We start from the raw sequence: 24,868 nt of genomic DNA on the forward strand, positions 1-24,868 counted from the left end.
TGGTCAGTTAGGGGTCTAAGACGAAAACATATAACTGTAATATTTTTTTCAACAAGACTTTAAAACCTAAATAGAATAGGAATATAACTACTCTAGCATTAAATATTAAATATTAATAATAAAAAAATCACTCCAATATTTCATAAAGTAATTCCATTTAGGATCTAGATCATAATCTAACAAAATAATGGTTAAACTATTGGGCACTTTCACATCCTTTTCCTTAATATCAAAAACATGTTCCCTTGAACTTGCATAAAAACAACTTCGTATCTAACATTAAAACCAGATTTTGTTAATATAGTTTTTTGGAGCATTATTTTATGATTAGACTTAAATTTGATATAATGTTCAATTAGCCTTAACATTGAAGTTTAATTAAGTGTTTAACTTTATTTATTTAATTGATATGGTGTTAAAGATTTGCACATTTATATAATTGATATTTTAGATTTAAATTTTATTAAATAGTAATTGTGTCATTTTTGTTGTTGTTTAAACATATATGTAGATTATATCTGATGGACCTACTGCCACCCCCTCCCCCTCCCCTACCCCCACCTCTGCCCCCTCCATCTCCACCTCCACCTCCACCCCCACCTCCATGACCACTCCATGACCACCCATCGCAGACGATCTGTGACAGAGCATGAGGCATAACCTTAATGACCTCATGCAAGATATTGAGGCTATCAGATGCTAGCCCCACCCCCTCTTCACCTACTATGCCTTGCAGATAGCATGCAAGGTGTTGTTTAGTCTATAGAGCATTTGGATTATGATATTGATTCATTTAGATTATGGAGGCAAAACATGTGTGCCTTCTATTTTGATGGCTTATCATATAGAGAGGTCCATAACATCAAAATAGGTAAAGGAATTTTTAAAAGCTATTTTATAAACCCTAAGACACATGAGGAGATTAATGAGAGTAAGCCTTGTATTTCTATTAGATGGTGCATACATCCATGCATAGTAGCACACTTTTGGGAGTGGTGGTGGTTGGTATTTGACCATCTACCACATGCTAATCATGAGGCACCCATGTACTTCCTTAGGAAGCAATGGGCTGAGTTTGAAACCCAATTATTTTGATATGAAATCATTTTAGGGGGTAGGTGGAGGGATGCCTCAGGATAGGCCTGGGGAAAAGCTAAGTGATAGAATGAGAAATTGTAGGCGACCTAAGCCCCTTGTACCTCTTCCTATGCCCAATGTACTAGATCCACACCATCATTGACCAGTTTCATATGCTCTTACCTCCTTGAGTGCCCTTTCAAGCAATTTAGTAAAATAGTAGATGTAGGCGACACATGTTCATCCACTTGGACATATTTGTACTAGTTGTGGAGGCATATGTAGAGGCCCCCAGAGCAATGCTGATGCAATGCACAATGACCATTATGCTGAGGGTGCTGATTTTGATGATGACATATATATTGCCCATGGTGATGGTAGTGATGAGATTGATGTCTCATCATTTGTTGACCTCATGCAGGGAGAGCCTGAAGACAATCAAGAGTAGCAAGTAAAATTTTAATTAAAATTTAAATATAAAGTACATAATTATTTAGTTTCTACATACATGTGTAATTGTATTAACCATATTAATTTTTACTTTTGAAATAATAGAGGATGGATGATATTGTTCCTCCTAGGAGGCAGTGTATTCTTTTTTTGAGACCTACATACATTGGCATCCCTCATACAGTATGCACTTTGAGTTACACTATAAAAATGTACATTTGAACTCAAATTTAATAACATGTGCTCATATGTTCTTTTTATCTGATTTTGTAGGGATTGTCGGCTGCTACACAGTTTGATGTCAGTACAAGTCTTGATCTAGTTACCACCGAGGCATAGCCTCAAATACATACGGTATGAAGTTTTGATTGAAGATAAATAATTTGTACTATTTTTATGTATGTACGTTGTTATTAACTTATAATCTGAACAATTTTGACTCCTGTATATATTTTATTTGTTTTGATTTATGAACAAGAGATGGATTGTACTCATCCATACAGGCCTTGATATAGTTTATTTTTGACTCCATCTTTTGATCATCATGAAAGAATACCTTTAGAAACATCTATGAAATTGGCTACTACTCAGGGATGATATATATACATGTTTTTATAGTGTATAAAAAATGTAGTGTACCAATTATGTACTTTTTAGTTTACGTACTTTGTAATTTTTCATGTATATATAATTTTGACTCAATGTTTATGTATCCATAATTTTAGGACTGTGTCACCATGAGTATTTTTGAGAGTATGGGACTAAGCTAGATGGAGGTACCTACATCATCCTTTGAGGTCAGTATTGTGATTTATGTACATACATAGTTCATTATGCTCTTTATCAAATTTTAAAAATGTATGTATTGTAAATTACAGGACCTCACCACTGCCACATTTGGTAGCTTTCACAATGCACCTCCTCTCATTATAGAGGGACACCCATCTCATGTGGTATTTATTTTATTAGGTAGTGAATATTTAATTTATTTGCAAGCTAGATTTTGAAATCCATTTCAATTAAGCATGTACATGATAAGACGTGCCTCATGTTACATAGGATGATCCATCTACCTTACAGGGTGTCCCACATGATGAGACAACTCATATTACACAGGATGATTCATCTGAGTCCTCTTCACATCAAGTAAAGAGGACATTCAATTAGATAGATTAGGTCTCGTTGGCAACTTTAGATTGTGTTTTTATGACACATTGTTTATTTTGATACACTTTGTATTAGGATAGTTAATTGTATTATATGTATTTTTGACTTCATAGATCATGTTAGACCATATAATATTATTTTATGACTTCTTATCATGCTAGTGTATGTAGTATATATTATTATGTTAAATCATATTTTAAGTATTCAAACCATTTTCTTTATTGTGACATATTTTATTCATGAACATATGACACATTTTGTAAGTATATATGCTATAGGAACAATAATTTTAACTATTTATAGAGCATAAGTACTGATATCAAAAAGATTATTGGATAAATATCACATCAAATTTATGCATTGAGATTCATACAAATAAAATTGACCTACTATTATAAATATTTTTCATCCTAAAAATTCAAATTTATAAAATTGAGGTAAAGATTGAATTTTTTTTAATGAAATGATGGATGATGCCCTTCCTTTCACACATTTTCTCATCAAGTGTCACTCTGGATAGAATGCCTATTTTTCTAGACAAGACACTTGATGTCTTATCAAGTTGTTACATTTTCTTAAATATATTTACCTATGTAATTAAATAACCAATTGAGGTAGTTTTAATGTGTCCTAATTGGATCTAATATATTCTAAGGTTTTGTAATGGGTCCTGGGGCCACTCACAATCCATTATGAACCATTATGATACATTAGAATCATTAACATCCCATTTGTGTGTCCTACTATAGTCAATGTGTTCTAAAGGGTCCTAATAGGCCCTAAGATGTCCTAGGACCACTAAGAATCCATTATGATCCTTCATGATATAATAAGACCACTTAAAATCCTAGAGGAAACATTAGGATTGATTATAACCACTTAGGAACTATTATAATGCCTTTGGACATAGTACCACATAGAACTAATTGTGATATGTTGTGAGATATTAGGACCACTTAGGACACATTACTATGTCTTGCAATGGTTAATGTGTTATAAGAGGTTTTAATGGGGTCTAATGTGTCCTAATGTGTGCAAATGGACCCTAATGTGTCCTAATGAGACCTAATGTATACTAATGGGTCCTAAAAACCCCTAATGTCCCCTTAGAACATATGACTCATTAAGGAAAATTAGACCTCTAAACGGTTTCCTATAATGAATAACATGCTATAAAGGCTCATAATGAGTCATAATGGTTCCTAGGAGGTTGTAATTAGTCTCAAGGATTCTTAGAACCACTTAGGGCCCACTAAAACTCCTTAGGAAAAAATAGGATTGAATAGGACACATTACAACCCTAAAGTGTATCCTGTGATGATTAATGTGTTCTAAGGGTTCATAAAGTGTGTTAATGGTATGAATGGGTTCCAAGGAGTCATAATGGGTCCTAAGGTTTCTTATGACCCATCAAAACCTCTTGGAAACTTTAGAATGTACTAGGACACATTAGAAACAATTACTTTTAGGACTATAATAACTAATGTGTTGTAAGGGGTCCTAAGAGGTTCTAATTTGTCCTAAGGTATCCTAATGCATCCTAATGTGTCCTAAGGAGTCATAATGGGTCCAAAGGCATTGTAGGACTACCTAGAACCCATTATAACCCTTTCTAATAAATTACAAGCACTTATAACCCTCCCCATTTCCCTCCCTCCCTCTCTCTCTCTCCCTCTCTTCCTCCTTCCCTCCCTCTCACTTAACATGGTTAACATGGTTAAACACACATGTCAATTATCAACACAACAATAGCATACAATCAATACAATGAGTATGATCTTTAAATTGTCATGTACAAGTGAAGGGTTTAATATTACAATCAATAGTAATTTGAAACTTCAAACAAACATTAATTTAAACATGCTTGAATGTAAAAGTAATGGAAAAAAATAGGAGGTCACTACTTAAATTGACAATTAATTTATAATATCAAGTGCACAGCTTTAACTTTCAAATAGAAGTAAAATCCTATTTTTAAATTTGTTTGTACAACATATTTCACAATATATGTAAGACAATGTCAATGATAAATTTATAGAAGTGAACTCAAAATCTAAAATTTGTTCAACACATCTCTTCAAATGAGGTCCTGTAAAATAAAATTGTAAAACAAAAACACATGTTAATAAACGCATAAATTAATATGAGGTATTTGAACTATGTAAATATATGTGTAATTTGTATGTACTCACTATGTGGAATCGCACAAGATGTTGATGTTCGATCCACTTTAAAATTTAAATTCACATAAATTGTAATTAAGACCTGAATAAGAGGAATATATATAAGTTCTCTAATTTGGTATTGACAATGCAAACATACATGTAATTAAATTATATAAGTGCGTATATAAAAATAACACAATAAAGAAAAAACTTAGATATGTTTGATTTAAATGTAGTCATCCCACTATACCATTTGCATCCTCTCTCTATTGCAATGTATCTATGATTGTCTCATGCTTGTACATTGAAATTGTCCATAATACCTTATTGACAGGTCTCCCTTTGTATCTTTCTAATTTGATATTCCTTGCCACAACCAAATGAGAATAGTGTAAAATCTTCTTTTTAGATTGGTGGTCTTCAAATGTTGGTAAACCATTTCTTCTTGTTAGGTATCTATGTAGCTAAGTGCCAGCTACAATGACATACCCAACTGGATACTCAAAACCATCATCGTCTACTTGATGACATATCAATTTTTTCTTAAGTTCCACACATCTAGCTAGTCAATACTTAGTCTGCTCATTATTATTACTAGGTGCAATAACAACATAAACATGTCCTACAAGATAAGATAGAGTACAAAAAAACTTTAATCACATAAGTACATATGAAAATTATATAAATTTAAGCATGAGATCACAACAAAATCTAATTAAATTGTGCATACTAGGTTCTATGAGGTCTCAAAAATGATCATAGTCTTCTGATGCAAAAGTAACGTTCTGGCCTTCATTTACTATATCATCTTGAAAATGTGTGTCAGTAGGTGCTAATGATTTTTGTTTCCAATCTTCAAGCCATTCTATATTCTTGCATTCTTCCCATTCACCTACAAGACAAAATTAAAAAAAACAAGCAAGCTCCCTAGTAAATATAGTCCAAGCGTTAGAATCTGAACTCCTAAATGAATGCCATTTAGCTGACCCACTAATCATTTCACAGTCATATCTTGAAAGGATATTCTTCTCTTCAACTAGGTAGAAAAAATGTTTGATTGTAGAGTTCTCACCTAATCCCGTGTATAAATATTTGTTACATCATTCGACAATCTCATGTGCATTTTTGAATTTAGCTTTTTCCTCAAATTTTAATTGCTCTCTACTAAGGGCTTTCTTCACGCATGCACCAACACCATCATGTTCTCCTTTAGCATGTCTAGCCTCAAAAAAACTCCACACATGTTGGATGTTAGTTTTCCTATGTGTCCTAATCAACCAATAGAACATTCTAGCATTCTTGAATTGTCCTGTACAATTATCTGAACATATACAATGTTGTGTCATTTGAATTTGTCTCTCTTTTAAATTTTATAAAAGACCTTGAAACAATATTGGACAAACTTAGATGAATGGAGTTTATTGTCACTCATATAAAAATGGTATTCTCTCAATTATTTTTGATCCTCCTCTATACTATCAGGTGCATACCTAAAACTACATGAACATAAATTGTTACTTACACTGAATTGTAATATTGTGGTTGTACCTCTTCTTGCAGTGCAAGTGTGTAGTTCTCTACAAAGTCAACAACTAAAAGCATAGTACCGATTGAAAATGTATTCTTACATATACAAAATTTTCCATCAAGCCATCTAGCATATTGATAGTGTTTAACATATTTTGGTATGATTACACTCTTAAACTCATCCATAAATGCATGAAAATTAACTTTATTTGTAACTAGATCACACCTTCTTCCAATCTTCCCATCCTTCAATGGATATTCAATAGTTTTGAATCTTTTTACCTCAACTAATTTTTGTCCAAAAGTAGTCAACGAATTTTTATGCAAACATTCATCTAACAAAGAAAGATTCCCACACATATCACATGTACCAAAAAGACATGCATTGAAAAGAAAGTATTGATCATTAGGTGGCTTACAAAACAAACTTGATATGAAATCCTTTATACTTTGAGGTGTTATTTTTATACCACATTCCTGAAACACTTCTTTACTATGCATGGTACCACGTATAGATCGAAATACATCATGATGGTAATGAAATTGAATATGAGTTTTACAACGACATGTGATTCTTTCCTTGTTGATCCTTACATATTGTGGTCTACACTTTTCAAAAGATCTTTGATTAATTGTAATATTTAATACCTTACCACCTATAAATTTTCTAAACAATTCAGTTTGAGTCATGTCCAAAAGGTGTTTAGGATGTGGATCACATATTTTTGAACTATTTTTAATTTAAGATCATCTCTTGAATTAGGTGATACTCTTGTATTATCATGCCAAAAATTTTTAACCAAACTTTTGACTTCACTAGTAAGTTTCATATCACATCTCGAGAGTCTACCACTAGAAGTCCATAAAATATTTGCTAGATCACATTCAAAGTTAACTCTTCTCTTTACAACTCTTTCTCAAGTCTTACAATTCACATTAAGATATCCACTTATGTTGCTAATCAATCTTTTGTTAGTCGTTGATTTGTTAACTAAAGCTATTGTTATTGCTCATCATGTAGCATTCTTATCTTTAGAGCAACTTCTCTTTTTGATAACATCAAAAGCACTAGCAATAGTGGATGCAACTTGTTTTAAAGACTCATTTTTATTCTTGAGTGTTGCATACATTCCCAACATTCTCATTACTTTTCACATTTTAGACATTTTAATTAGTTGCAGCATCAACTGACATTGAAACTCAAATTTCTTATTATAAAAAAAATGTTTGTATAATCTATTAGCACGTGTCCTAATTTGTCTCCATGAAACCAATCCCTCAAGATTATCTAGCACATCATTAGGAATATGAAAATTATGTTCAGACACTTTACTATCATTCTGACATGTTTGTTCAATAGTTGGTGTTTCTATGTCTACATTCATACAATTTTTATTTTCAATTGACATTTTATTTTCACTGTTATTTGGGATTTGAATCTCATTTTCAATTTTTCTTAGTATTTCTTTCAGGGCATGCATTTTCATTGGATTTTTTTTTGTGTACGATCGTTTGGCAATTTATTCTCATGAAGAAAATCTAAATCGTTTAAATCATAACCTGCTTCTAAAAAATCACTAATTTTATCATGAGAAAAAAATTGAGGGTTTGGAGACACACTTGTATTGAATGTATGTGATCTGATGAATGGATCTAGACTAATTGCAATATTGAATGTTTAAATAAAATCAAATTAACTAAAGTCTTAATACATTTATACATAAATGAAATTATGCATCAAAACTTAAGAATTTAAGGTAAAATAAACAGAATTGAGAAAGAAGAAGATAGAGAGTGCAAACAAGTTTGATTTCGGAGTTCGCCACAAACGTGACTATGTCTCCGGGTCCGGTCCAATAGAGTACGATCGATCTGATTATTCTCCAAAAAAAAAATTACAAATGCACCAAGACTTATCCCCTTAAACACATCAGCATAACATGCCCTCGATGTACAGAATAGTCTTCAAAAATCTCTTGAACATTCTCCTGTTCTCACCACCTAAATGCCTTTCCAAAAGGCCTAATACCCCCCTTTTATACATAATTTTAGCCAAAATTAGGCTAAAACCAATTAATATAAATATAGGGTCTTTAACAAAATTGATCTTTGAAATACTCCTTTTACAAGTTTAGGAGATTCGACACCTTACACTTATGGGGCTAGAAATAACACCCACATAACTAATTACCTTTTTTAAAAATAAGGTTAAGTGGCAGTTTTAACAATATATAGCAAATACGCAATATCAATAACCAAATGCTAAATTGCCACACCGGCTCTTATCCACTTTATGAGGGTGCCGGTCCGCAGTTCAAATCCCGTTGGTGGCTCTTTTTAATCTCCAATTTTTGGAAATTAAACTTTAAATAACATTTGCACCCAATTATTTATGAAGTTGATGCATAATGCAATGGCCACTGCTTGAGGTTTGGGGTTGGGTGGATACAGGTTCAAACCTCATTAGAACTCCCTTTTTAAAATATTTTTTTTGTGTTTTAAAACTGCCCCATGATGTCATCAAGATTCAAATGACACTTTTACCTCCAAAATTCAAACTGCCATAACTTTCATATATGAAGTCCATTTTCGATGAAACCAACGCCGTTGGGAAGCTCTTGACAAGATATTTGATTTGAAATCCAATATTGACCACTTTTGAGATGGTTTAATTTCACCTCTTATCTAGCCCTCTGGTCTACCTGTTGACCAAAACTTTGACCAAGCATAACTTGCACGAATGGACTCCTTTTCGCTCTGTTCAAGTTACGTTGGAATCAGGAAGGCAATATCTTTCTAATGGTGCAAAAATCTATAGATTTGAAGATCCTTTAATTTTCACTCAAAATATCCATCAGATTAGGCCTCCCCATTGAAGACCTTTTGGACCTCCAAAAGTGACATTTACTTTGACATAAAGTGAGGACTTGACCTCCCCACTTGTCATGTATCATCTGTACATCTGAATACCTGGCTCACAAGCACAATGAAGACTGCAACAACATTGTTGATCATAAACATTATCTATCACTTCCATAAGAATCTACATCAATTGTCATAGCCACTAACCAACAAACATTGACTAGCATCAAGCTAAACAATAATGTAGAAATGAAAGAGAATAAATCAACAACATATCGATCCTTCACAATAGGAACATTTTTACCCAAGGAACCATCAATGCTTTCAATCATCATTCCCTCATGCTGTACTATGGGTGCATCCTGCAACATTTGATCTTGGTTAGCTACTCCAACTTCAAGTGTAGAACCACCTGTACTGACAGACATAAGAGTTAACTCTTTACTTGCATTAATTACCCTCTTTAACTGCCCTATGTTTGCAAAAGAATGATCACTCTTAATCCTGTGAGAATGTACAATGTATTGAATGACATCTTTAAAAAATTGATAATGATTCTTCTCCCTGTAGAAAATTGCTTTTATGTCATAAAGATAAGGGCTACCAAGCACTATCCCACAGATATCCAGTGGAACTACATCAAACTATACTTCATCCACAAACTTACTAGTGATTGCAAATCTTAAAGTGCATTGTCTTGTTACTTGCAACTTATCATTTTCAAAAATCTAGCCTAGTGGATAAGGTTTCTTATGTAATGTAGTTTTCAATCCCAAGTTTCTTACAATACTTTCAGAAATCAAGTTCATTTGAGAACCACTATCTATGAGTGCATCAATTTTAGTGTTCTTAGCAACAACCCTTAAATGAAACAACTCATTCCTTTTCTTATCTTCAGGGAAAACATTAACTATAGATGAAGAAGCACAACTATGAATAGGAACACCAGAGATAGGAGCTTTACCTTTTACACCCATAGCTGTTATCTTAGTCTCATCATCTAAATTTGAACCAACATCCATAACAACATTTGTGGCTTTCTCCTTACCTTTTTGTTTTTGATTCTATCTTTGAGCCCACTTAGGCTTCAATTCGGGATGCAACTTCCAACAATGTTCTTCATCATGACCCTTCCTATCACAATGAGTGCAAGAAAGTTTCTCATCCTTCTTAACTGTAGCTGCCTTCTTTCCTTTCTCTATCTCTGAATTCTTAGAAGATTTCTTTACATCATTATCAAACTTATCAATAAAAGATCCTTTACCCCTTGACTCTAAGTGCGTAGCTTGAACTGACACTTCATCCAAATTACAAGGGTTTAATACCAAAATAGAATGTCTAAGGTAGAAATGAAGGCCTCCTATGTACTTCAACAAAGTATCTTGGGTGTACAAAAGAATATTTAAAGCAATAGCCCTTTTTCTAAATTCATGGGTGTACTCTTGGACAATTTGACCTTTCCCTTGCCTAAACATTTGCCAGTCCATCACTAACTGTTGCATATGTCCTAGGGGATAAAACTGCTTCTTAAGAGCATTAACAAACTCTGCCTAAGTTAAAGTGACTCTACCACGCCATGAAACTTCTGCCTTAGTCTTACTCTCCCACCAGGTTAAAGCTATACCTCCTAACCAAAGAGTAGCTAATTGAATCCTATCAACATCATCTGATAGGTTCTGGACTCTACAGTAGACTTCTACTTGCTGAATCCAATTATCCAATTTTTCAGCCTTAAGTTCACCACAATACTTAGGCAAGTCAAATTTTACATCCAGTTTGATCTTAGGCTTATACCCACTCTTGAAAGGATTAGAAGAAGTAGAATAAGGAGAAGATGGAGAAGAAGGAGAAGAGGGAGGAGAAGAAGAAGAGGGTGGATCTGGTTTCTTGTCACCATCTCCATGATGGTTCCCTTTCTTGTCTTCACGTTCTTTCTGCTCTTGTCTCTCCCGAAAAAGAATGTCCACCTTAGCCTTCATGTTGAGGAATGCTCTTCGAAATTCCTGCTCACTGATCTCATCAGGAACCTCCATTCTAGAAATAGACATCATCGAAAATGTTCTTTGCTTCACGATCTCAGGATTAAATTATTCAATCTTGCCTTCACCCTTCTGAATGTTGGATCTTGTTAGCATTAAAAAAAAAAAAACAATTGCAATAATAGTCAATTGGGCTTTGATACCACTTGATCTGATGAACGGATCTAAGACTCATTGCAGTATTGAATGTTTAAATAAAATCAAATTAGTAGAAGTTTTAATACATTTAAGAATTTAAGATGAAATAAATAGAATTGAGAGAGAAGAAGATAGAGAGTGCAAACAAGTTTGATTTTGGAGTTCGCCACAAACATGACCACATCTTCGGGTCAGCTCCAATAGAGTACGACCAATCCGATTATTCTCCAAAAAAAAAATTACAAATGCACCAAGACTTATCCCCTTAAACACATCAGCATAACATGCCCTCAATGTGCAGAATAGTCTTCAAAAGTCTCCTGAACATTCTCCTGTTCTCACCACCTGAATGCCTTTCCAAAAGGCCTAATACCCCCCTTTTATACATAATTTTAGCCAAAATTAGGCTAAAACCAATTAATGTAAATATAGGGTCTTTAACAAAATTTATCTTCGAAATACTCCTTTTACAAGTTTAGGAGATTCGACAACTTACACTTATGGGGCTAGAAATAACACCCACATAACTAATTACCTTTTTTAAAAATAAGGTTAAGTGGCAGTTTTAACAATGTATAGCAAATACGCAATATCAATAACCAAATGCTAAATTGCCGCACTGGTTCTTATCCACTTTACGAGGGCGTCGGTCGGTGGTTCAAACCCCGCCAGCGGCTCTTTTTAATCTTCGATTTTCGAAAATTAAACTTTAAATAGCATTTGCGCCCATTTGTTTATGAAGTCGACATATAACGCAACGACCACCGCTTGAGGTTGGGGTCAGGTGGTCACGGGTTTCAGGTGGTCACAGGTTCAAACCTCATTATAACCCCCTTTTGAAAAATTTTGTTTGTGTTTTCAAACTGCCCCATGATGTGATGATGACATCATCAATATTCAAATGACAATTTTACCTCCAAAATTCAAGCTGCCATAACTTTCACATATGAAGTCCATTTTTGATGAAATCAATGCCGTTGGGAAGCTCTTGACAAGATCTTTGATTTGAAATCCAATATTGACCACTTTTGAGATGGTTTGATTTCACCTCTTATCTAGCCCTCTGGTCTGCCTGTTGACCAGAACTTTGACTAAGCATAATTTGCATGAATGGACTCCTTTCCGCTCTGTTCAAGTTGTGTTCGAATCAGGATGCCAAGATCTTTCTAATGGTGCAAAAATATGTAGATTTGAAGACACTTCAATTTTTACTCAAAATATCCAACGAATCAGTATGATTAGAATGTGCACCTAAATTTCTTTGTATTGGGTTCTCTTCTTTGGCCTCTTCATCCATTGTGGTATCCTCAATGTCTTTCTCCTTTAAAAATTTATTCAAGTCTCTAATTCATTGTCTTCTCTCTCGTTGACATCATGCTTCATTCTCTTCATTTGTTGCAATCTCCTCATCTGTCAGAACTTTTATTTTTTTCTTTCTTCGTTGTTTTGATCCCATGTTTGCACCAGTTTTGAATTTGAATCAATAGCTTGCAAATTGTAGAAGAAGATAACTATGACAGAGTTAATTGTTGCAGATCGAAACTATTATTCAATCATTGAAAGTTGGCCTATGAAGCAACTTTTACAGCCCAACAGGTACATTAGAATTGGGTACCTGATTGTTTAAAAATCAAGTACCTAATTCTTTAAAAATTGAGTACCTGCTTACAAATTGGGTACCTAATTTTAAAAGAATCAGGTACTCGATTTTTAAACAATCGAGTACCCTATTCTTACAATAGTTAACATGCAATCGGGTGCCCGATTCTTGAGACATGAGAAGAAATTTGGAATGATCACGAATTTTTCATGAAGTTTTGCTTTGGGAAAAGGCATGGCATAGGCTTGGTCCTACCAAGCCATGCCTTTATGAACCATTTTTTTCTAAGGCATTTAATCGACAATTTCAATGATTGTTGTAATTTTTATATGCTCATACCCATTAAATTTTTTGACGGAAAAAAAACCCATTATAGGTCTTACTATTTTAATTTCAAAAATGTAAAATTTATAGTGTTATTAGTTTATTTGCTATTTTTTAATTATTTATTAATCAAAACTATCTCTTAAATGTTAAAAAGTGACATTCACTAAAATTTTAATAAATTTTTTATTTTATAAATTTTAAAAAATTAATTTATGTCATCAATCTACATACAATTCTTTTGAGGTTTAAAAAAAATTTGAAAAAAGTGAAATTTTGATCAAATTATGGTGTTCGTACATGAGAGGTTTCAAAATTTACCTTTATAGCCAATTAATAATTAATAATAAAAAAATTGTTCAATAAAAAATTAAGAAAAAATATTTTCATCAATCTTAAGTGTATTAGGTAACTCCTTTTAAAAGAATTTATGAAAATTTATTTATTTGTGTCACATTATGGTATCCATAAACAAGTGTAGTATGGTCTTGAAATATGCATTTTGAAAAAGTGATTTTTAAAAATCCATACCAAAAAATAATTTATCATATGGGTACACAAATAAATTACATATTCAAAAACTAGATTCTAAATACTAAAATTTTTATTTCTGAAAGGTTTTTATTTTAATCTCTAAATGCCTCAAATTTTGATATCAATTGACAAAAAATTTCAAAAATAGGAAAAACACTTCCAGTTTTTGCCCAAAAGTGAGACCCAACTTTTTAAAATATTTTTTTTGTATTTTAAAACTGTCCCATGATGTCATGATGATGTCATCATAATTCAAATGACATTTTTACTTCCAAAATTCAAACTATCATAACTTTCACATATAAAGTCCGTTTTCGATGAAACCAACTCCATTGGGAAGCTCTTGACAAGATCTTTGATTTGAAATATAATATTGACCACTTTTGAGATAATATAATTTCACCTCTTATCTAGCCCTATGGTCTGCCTGTTGATCAGAACTTTGACCAAATATAACTTGCACGAATGGACTCCTTTTCGCTTCATTCAAGTTGCGTTGGAATCAGGATGCCAAGATCTTTCTAATGGTGCAAAAATCTGTAGATTTGAAGACACTTCAATTTTCACTCAAAATATCCATCGGATCAGTATGATTAGAACGTGCACCTAAATTTTTTTGTATTGGATTCTCTTCTTTGGCCTCTTCATCCATTATGGTATCTTCAATGTCTTTCTCCTATGAAAAATTGTTCAAGTCTCTAATTCTTTGTCTTCTCTCTTGTTGACATTATGCTTCATTCTCTTTATTTGTTGCAATCTCCTCATCTGTCAGAACTTTTCTTTTCTTCTTTCTTCGTTGTTTTGATCCCATCTTTGCACCAGTTTTGAATTTGAATCAATAACTTGCAAATTGTAGAAAAAGACAAAAAAATAGAATAACTATGACATAATTCACTATTGCAGATCGAAACTATTATTTAGTCATTTCAATCATTGAAAGTTGGCCTAGGGGGCAACTTTTACAGCCCAACAGGTACATTAGAATTGGGTACCTGATTGTTTAAATATCAAGTACCTAATTCTTTAAAAATTGGGTACCTGCTTACAAATTGGGTACCTAATTTTAAAAGAATCAGGTACTCGATTTTTAAACAATCGAGTACCCTATTCTTACAATAGTTAACATACAATTGGGTGCCCGATTCTTGAGACATGAGAATAAATTTGGAATGATCATGACTTTGTCATGGGGTTTTGCCTTGGATAAAGGCATGACATAGGCTTAGTCCCACCAAGCCATGCCTTTATGAACCATTTTTTTCTAAAGCATTTAATCGACAATTTCAAAAATTGTCGTAATTTTTATATGCTCATACCCATTAAATTTTTTTATGAAAAAAAAATCCATTATAGGTCTTACTATTCTAATTTCAAAAATGTAAATTTTACAGTGTTATTAGTTTATTTGCTATTTTTTCACTATTTATTAATTAAAACTATCTCTTAAATATTAAAAAGTGACATTCACTAAAATTTTAATAATTTTTTTATTTTATAATTTTTCTTAAATTAATTTATTTCATTAATCTACGTACAATTCTTTTGAGGTTTGAAAAAAATTTAAAAAAGTGAAATTTTGATCAAATTATGGTGTTCTTACATAAGAGATTTTAAAATTTACATTTATAGTCAATTAATAATTAATAATAAAAAAATTATTCAATAAAAATTAAAGAAAAAATATTTTCATCAATCTTAAATGTATTAGGTAACTCTCTTTAAAAAGATTTATGAAAATTCATTTATTTGTGTCAAATTATGGTGTCCATACACAAGTGTGGTATAGTCTTGAAACATGCATTTTGAAAAAGTAATTTTTAAAAATCCATACCAAAAAATAATCTATCATATAGGTACACAAATAAATTATATATTCAAAAACTAGATTCTGAATACTAAAATTTTTATTTTTGGAGGGTTTTTATTTTAATCTCTAAATGTCTCAAATTTTGATATCAATTGACAAAAATTTTTAAAAATAAGAAAAACACTTCTACTTTTTGCCCAAAATTGAGATCCAACTTTTTAAAATATTTTTTTTTCTGTTTTAAAACTGCCCCATGATGTCATGATGACGTCATCAAGATTCAAATGACACTTTTACCTCCAAAATTCAAACTGCTATAACTTTCACATATGAAGTCCGTTTTCGATGAAACCAACGCTCTTGAGAAGCTCTTGACAAGATCTTTGATTTGAAATCCAATATTGACCACTTTTGAGATGGTCTAATTTCACCTCTTATCTAACCCTCTAGTCTGCTTGTTGATTAGAATTTTGACCAAACATAACTTGCACGAATGGACTCCTTTCTCCTCCGTTCAAGTTGCGTTAGAATTAGGATGCTGAGATCTTTCTAATGCTGCAAAAATCTGTAAATCTGAAGACACTTCAATTTTTACTCAAAATATCCATCGGATCAGTATGATTAGAATGTGCACCTAAATTTTTTTGTATTGGGTTATCTTCTTTGGCCTCTTCAACTATCGTGGTATCTTCAATGTCTTTTTCTTTTAAAAAATTGTTCAAGTCTCTAATTCTTTGTCTTCTCTCTCGTTGACATCATGCTTCATTCTCTTTATTTGTTGCAATTTCCTCATTTGTCAATTTTTTTTTTCTTTCTTCGTTGTTTTAATCCCATGTTTGCACTAGTTTTAAATTTGAATCAATAGCTTGTAAATTGTAAAAGAAGACAATAAAATAGAATAACTATAACAAAATTCACTGTTGCAGATCGAAACTATTATTCAATCATTTCAATCATTGAAAGTTGGCCTATGGAGCAACTTTTACAATCCAATAGGTACATTAGAATCGGGTACTTGATTGTTTAAATATCAAGTACCTAATTCTTTAAAAATTGGGTACCTAATTTTAAAAGAATCAGCTACTCGAATTTTAAACAATCAAATACCCTATTTTTACAATAGTTAACATGCAATCGGGTGCCCGATTCTTCAGACATGAGAAGAAATTTGGAATGATCATGACTTTTTCATAGGGCTTTGCTTTGGAGAAAGGCATGGCATAGGCTTGATCCCACCAAGCCATGCCTTTATGAACTATTTTTTTTAAAGAGATTTAATCGACAATTTCAAGAATTGTCGTAATTTTTATAAGCTCATACCCATTAAATTTTTTGATGAAAAAAATTCATTATAGGTCTTACTATTCTAATTTCAAAAATGTAAATTTTATAGTGTTATTAGTTTATTTGCTATTTTTTCATTATTTATTAATCAAAACTATTTCTTAAACATTAAAAAGTGACATTCACTAAAATTTTAATAACTTTTTTATTTTATAATTTTTAAAAAATTAATTTATATCATCAATCTACATACAATTCTTTTGAGGTTTAAAAAAAAATTGAAAAAACTAAAATTTTTATCAAATTATAGTGTTCATACATGAGAGGTTTCAAAATTTACCTTTATAGCCAATTAATAATTAATAATAATAAAATTATTCAATAAAAAATTAAGAAAAAATATTTTCATCGATCTTAAGTGTATTAGATAACTCCCTTTAAAAGAATTTATGAAAATTCATTTATTTGTGTCAAATTATGGTGTCCATACACAAGTGTGGTATGGTTTTGAAATAGACATTTAGAAAAAGTGATTTTTAAAGATCCATACCAAAAAATAATTTATCATATGGGTATACAAATAAATTACATATTCAAAAATTAGATTCTGAACACTAAAAATTTTATTTTTGAAGGGTTTTTATTTTAATCTCTAAATGCCTCAAATTTTGATATCAATTGACAAAAAATTTCAAAAATAGGAAAAACACTTCCACTTTTTGCTCAAAAGTGAGACCCAACTTTTTAAAATATTTTTATTGTGTTTTAAAACTACCCCATGATGTCATGATGATGTCATCAAGATTCAAATGACACTTTTACCTCCAAAATTCAAACTGCCATAACTTTCACATATAAAGTTTGTTTTCGATGAAATCAATGTCGTTGGAAATCTCTTGACAAGATATTTGATTTGAAATTCAATATTGACCACTTTTGAGATGATCTTATTTCACCTCTTATCTAGCCCTCTAGTCTGCCTGTTGACCAGAACTTTGACCAAGCATAACTTGCATGAATGGACTCTTTTTCGCTCCGTTCAAGTTGCGTTGGAATCAAGATGTTGAGATCTTTCTAATGGTGTTAAAATTTTTAGATTTGAAGACACTTCAATTTTCACTCAAAATATCTATCGGATCAGTATGATTAGAATGTGCACCTAAATTTTTTTATATTGGGTTCTCTTCTTTGGCCTATTCATCCATCATGGTATCTTCAATGTCTTTCTCTTTTGAAAAATTGTTCAAATCTCTAATTCTTTGTCTTCTCTCTCGTTGACATTATGCTTCATTATCTTTATTTGTTACAATCTCCTCATCTGTCAAAACTTTTTTTTTTTTTTGTTCGTTGTTTTGATCCTATGTTTGCACTAGTTTTAAATTTGAATCAATAGCTTGCAAATTGTAGAAGTAGACAAGAAAATAAAATAACTATGACAAATTTCACTATTGCAGATCGAAACTATTATTCAATCATTTCAATTATTGAAAGTTGGCCTATGGGGCAACTTTTACAGCCCAACATGTACATTAGAATCGGGTACCTGATTGTTTAAACATCAAGTACCTAATTTTTTAAAAATTGGGTACCTACTTACAAATTGGGTACCTGATTTTAAAAGAATCAGGTACTCGATTTTTAAACAATTGAGTACTCTATTCTTACAATAGTTAACATGCAATCGGGTGCTCGATTCTTGAGACATGAGAAGAAATTTGGAATGATTATGACTTTTTCATGGAGTTTTGCCTTGGGGAAAGGCATGACATAGGCTTGGTCCCACTAAGCCATGCCTTTATGAACCATTTTTTTCTAAGCCATTTAATCGACAATTTTAGGGATTGTCATAATTTTTATATGCTCATACCCATTAAATTTTTTGATGAAAAAAAACTCATTATAGGTCTTACTATTCTAATTTCAAAAATATAAATTTTATAGTGTTATAAGTTTATTTGCTATTTTATTATTATTTATTAATCAAAACTATCTCTTAAACATTAAAAAGTGACATTCACTAAAATTTTAATTTTTTTTTAATTTTATAATTTTTTTAAAATTAATTTATGTCATCAATCTACATACAATTCTTTTGAGGTTTAAATTTTTTTTAAAAAAAGTGAAATTTTGATCAAATTATGGTGTTCATATATAAGAGGTTTCAAAATTTACCTTTATAGCCAATTAATAATTAATAGTAAAAAAATTATTCAATGAAAAATTAAAAAAATATATTTTCATCAATCTTAAGTGTATTAGGTAACTCCCTTTAAAAGGATTTATGAAAATTCATTTATTTGTGTCAAATTATGGTGTCCATACACAAGTGTGGTATGGTCTTGAAATAGACATTTTGAAAAAGTGATTTTTAAATATCCATACCAAAAAATAATTTATCATATGGGTACACAAATAAATTACATATTCAAACACTAGATTCTGAAAATTAAAATTTTTATTTCTGAAGGGTTTTTATTTTAATCTCTAAATGCCTCAAATTTTTATATCAATTGACAAAAAATTTTAAAAATAGAAAAAACACTTTCACTTTTTGCCTAAAAATGAGACCCAACTTTTTAAAATATTTTTTTTGTGTTTTAAAATTGCCCCATGACGTCATCAAGATTCAAATGACACTTTTACATCCAAAATTCAAACTGCCATAACTTTCACATATGAAGTCCGTTTTCGATGAAACCAAGGCCATTGGGAAGCTCTTGATAAGATTTTTGATTTGAAATCCAATATTGACTACTTTATAGATAGTCTAATTTCACCTCTTATCTAGCCCTCTAGTCTGCCTGTTGATGAGAACTTTGACCAAGAATAACTTGCATGAATGGACTCCTTTTCGCTCCGTTCAAGTTGCGTTGGAATCAAGATGCCGAGATCTTTCTAATGGTGCAAAAATCTGTAAATTTGAAAATACTTCAATTTTTACTCAAAATATCCATCGGATCAATATGATTATAATGTGCACCTAAATTTTCTTATATTGAGTTCTCTTATTTGGCCTTTTCATCCATCGTGGTATCTTCAATGTCTTTCTCTTTTAAAAAATTGTTCAAATCTCTAATTTTTTGTCTTCTCTCCCGTTGACATCATGCTTCATTCTCTTTATTTGTTGCAATCTCCTTAGCTATCAGAACTTTTCTTTTCTTCTTTCTTCGTTATTTTGATCTCATGTTTGCACCAGTTTTGAATTTGAATCAATAGCTTGCAAATTGTAGAAGACAAAAAAATAGAATAACTATGACAAAATTCACTATTGGAGATCGAAACTATTATTCAATCATTTCAATAATTGAAAGTTGACCTATGGGGCAATTTTTACAGCCCAACAGACACATTAGAATCGGGTACCTAATTGTTTAAATATCAAGTACTTAATTTTTTAAAAACTGGGTACCTGCTTACAAATTGGGTACCTGATTTTAAAAGAATCAGGTACTCAATTTTTAAACAATCGAGTACCTTATTCTTACAATAGTTAACATGCAATCAGGTGCCCAATTCTTGAAACATGAAAAAAAATTTGGAATGATCATGACTTTTTTCATGGGGTTTTGCCTTGGGGAAAGGGATGGCATAGGCTTGGTCCCACCAAGCTATGCCTTTATGAACCTTTTTTTCTAAGGCATTTAATCGACAATTTCAGGGATTGTTGTAATTTTTATATTCTCATACTCATTAAATTTTTTGATGAAAAAAAACTCATTATAGGTCTTACTATTCTGATTTCAAAAATGTAAATTTTATAGTGTTATTAGTTTATTTGCAATATTTTTATTATTTATTAATCAAAATTATCTCTTAAACGTTAAAAAGTGACATTCACTAAAACTTTAATAATTTTATAATTTTATAATTTTTCTTAAATTAATTTATGTCATCAATCTAGATACAATTCTTTTGAAGTTTAAATTTTTTTGAAAAAGGTGAAATTTTGATCAAATTATGGTGTTCGTACATGAGAGGTTTCAAAATTTACATTTATAGCCAATTAATAATTAATAATAAAAAAATTATTCAATAAAAAATTAAGAAAAATATTTTCATCAATCTTAAATGTATTAGGTAACTCTCTTTAAAAAGATTTATGAAAATTCATTTATTTGTGTCAATTTATGGTTTTCATACACAAGTGTGGTATGGTTTTGAAATAGACATTTTGAAAAAATAATTTTTAAAAATCTATACCAAAAAATAATCTATCATATGGGTATACAAATAAATTACATATTCAAAAATTAGATTCTGAACACTAAAATTTTTATTTCTGAAGAATTTTTATTTTGATCTCTAAATGCCTCAAATTTTGATATTAATTGACAAAAAATTTTAAAAATAGGAAAAACACTTACACTTTTTGCCCAGAAGTGAAACCCAACTTTTTAAAATATTTTTTTTGTGTTTTAAAACTGCCCCATGATGTCATGATGATGTCATCAAGATTCAAATGACACTTTTATCTCCAAAATTCAAACTGTCATAACTTTCACATATGAAGTCCGTTTTCGATGAAACCAACGCCGTTGGGAAGCTTTTGATAAGATTTTTTATTTGAAATCCAATATTGACCACTTTTGAGATAGTCTGATTTCACTTCTTATCTAGCCCTCTTGTTTGTCTATTGACCAAAACTTTGACCAAGCATAACTTGCACGAATAGACTCATTTTTGCTCCATTCAAGTTGCGTTGGAATCAAGATGCCGAGATCTTTCTAATGGTACAAAAATTTGTAGATTTAAAGACACTTCAATTTTTACTCAAAATATCTATCAGATCAGTATGATTAGAATGCGCACCTAAATTTCTTTGTATATTGGATTCTCTTCTTTGGCCTTTTCATCTATCGTGGTATCCTCAATGTCTTTCTCTTTTGAAAAATTGTTCAAGTCTCTAATTCTTTGTCTTCTTTCTTGTTGACATCATGCTTCATTATCTTTATTTGTTGCAATCTCCTCATCTATCAGAACTTTTCTTTTCTTTTTTCTTCGTTGTTTTGATATCATGTTTGCACCAGTTTTGAATTTGAATCAATAGTTTGCAAATTGTAGAAGAAGACAAGAAAATAGAATAACTATGATAGAATTCACTGTTGTAGATCGAAACTATTATTCAATCATTTCAATCACTGAAAGTTGGCCTATGAGGCAACTTTTACAGCCCAACAGGTATATTAGAATCGGGTACCTAATTGTTTAAATATCAATTACCTAATTTTTTAAAAATTGGGTACCTGATTTTAAAAAAATTAGGTATTCAATTTTTAAACAATTGAGTACCCTATTCTTACAATAGTTAACATGCAATCGGGTGCCCGATTCTTGAGACATGAGAAGAAATTTGGAATGATCACGACTTTTTTATGGGGTTTTGCCTTGGGAAAGACATGGCATAGGCTTGGTCCCACCAAGCCATGCCTTTATGAATCATTTTTTTCTAAGGCATTTAATCGAAAATTTCAAGAATTGTCGTAATTTTTATATGCTCATACCCATTAAATTTTTTGATTAAAAAAAATTCATTATAGGTCTTACTATTCTAATTTCAAAAATGTAAATTTTATAGTGTTATTAATTTATTTGCTATTTTTTCATTATTTATTAATCAAAACACTCTCTTAAACATTAAAAAGTGACATTCACTAAACTTTAATAATTTTTTTATTTTATAATTTTTTAAAAATTAATTTATGTCATCAATCTACATACAATTCTTTTGAGGTTTAAAAAAAAAATTGAAAAAAGTAAAATTTTGATCAAATTATGGTGTTCGTACATGAGAGGTTTCAAAATTTATCTTTATAGCTAATTAATAATTAATAAAAAAAAAATATTCAATAAATTTTTTAAAAAAAATATTTTTATCAATCTTAAGTGTATTAGGTAACTCCTTTTAAAAGGATTTATAAAAATTCATTTATTTGTGTCAAATTATGGTGTCCATACACAAGTGTGATATGATCCTGAAATAGACATGTTTAAAAAGTGATTTTTAAAAATTCATACCAAAAAATAATCTATCATATGGGTACACAAATAAATTACATATTCAAAAACTAGATTATAAACACTAAAATTTTTATTTCTGAAGGGTTTTTATTTTAATCTCTAAATGCTTCAAATTTTGATATCAATTGACAAAAAATTTCAAAAATAAGAAAACCAGTAGACTCAACTTTTTAAAAAAGTTTTTTTGTATTTTAAAACTGCCCCATGATGTCATGATGATGTCATGAAGATTCAAATGATACTTTTACTTCTAAAATTCAAACTGCCATAACTTTCACTTATGAAATCTATTTTCGATGAAACCAACGCCATTGGAAAGCTTTTGACAAGATCTTTGATTTGAAATCCAATATTGACCACTTTTGAGATAGTCTAATTTCACCTCTTATCTAGCCCTCTCTTCTGTTTATTGACCAAAACTTTGACCAAGTATAACTTGCACGAATGGACTCCTTTCTGCTCCGTTCAAGTTGCATTGGAATTAGGATGCCGAGATCTTTCTAATGGTGCAAAAATTTGTAGATTTGAAGACACTTCAATTTTCACTCAAAATATCTATCGGATCAGTATGATTAGAATGTGCACCTAAATTTTCTTGTATTGAGTTTTCGTCTTTGACCTCTTCATCCATTGTGGTATCCTCAATGTCTTTCTCCTTTGAAAAAAATGTTCAAGTCTCTAATTCTTTGTTTTCTCTCTCGTTGACATTATGCTTCATTCTCTTTATTTGTTGCAATCTCCTTATTTGTCAAAAAAAAATTCTTCTTCTTTCTTCGTTGTTTTGATCTCATGTTTGCACTAGTTTTGAATTTGAATCAATAGTTTGCAAATTGTAGAAGAAGACAAGAAAATAGAACACTGTTGCAGATTGAAACTATTATTCAATTATTTCAATCATTGAAAGTTGGCCTATGGGGCAACTTTTACAGACCAACAGGTACATTAGAATCGGGTACCTAATTGTTTAAATATCAAGTACCTAATTCTTTAAAAATTGGGTACCTACTTACAAATTGGGTACCTGATTTTAAAAGAATCAGTTACTCGATTTTTAAACAATCGAGTACCCTATTCTTACAATAGTTAACATGCAATTGGGTGCCCGATTTTTGAGACATGAAAAGAAATTTGGAATGATCATGACTTTTTCATGGGGTTTTGCCTTGGGAAAGGCATGGCATAGGCTTGGTCCCACCAAGCCATGCCTTTATGAACCATTTTTTTCTAAAGCATTTAATTGACAATTTCAAGGATTGTTGTAATTTTTATATGTTCATACCCATTAAATTTTTTGATGAAAAAAGAATTCATTATAGGTCTTACTATTCTAATTTTAAAAATGTAAATTTTATAGTATTATTAGTTTATTTGCTATTTTTTCATTATTTATTAATCAAAATTATCTCTTAAACGTTAAAAAGTGACATTCATTAAAACTTTAATAACTTTTTTATTTTATAATTTTTCTTAAATTAATTTATGTCATCAATCTACATACAATTCTTTTGAGGTTTTAAAAAAAATTGAAAAAAGTGAAATTTTGATCAAATTATGGTGTTCGTACATGAGAGGTTTCAAAATTTACCTTTATAGCCTATTTATTTTTTAAATAAAAAAATTATTCAATAAAAAATTAAGGAAAACTATTTTCATCAATCTTAAGTGTATTAGGTAACTCCCTTTAAAAGAATTTATGAAAATTTATTTATTTGTGTCAAATTATGGTGTCCATACACAAGTGTGGTATGATCTTGAAACAAGCATTTTGAAAAAGTGATTTTTAAAGATCTATACCAAAAAATGATTTATCATATGGGTACACAAATAAATTACATATTCAAAAACTAGATTCTAAACACTAATTTTTTTTATTTCT

Source organism: Cupressus sempervirens, chromosome 10 (assembly GCF_028749045.1).
Source record: "Cupressus sempervirens isolate cs-2001-9-10 chromosome 10, ASM2874904v1, whole genome shotgun sequence".
Classification (NCBI taxonomy): domain Eukaryota; kingdom Viridiplantae; phylum Streptophyta; class Pinopsida; order Cupressales; family Cupressaceae; genus Cupressus; species Cupressus sempervirens.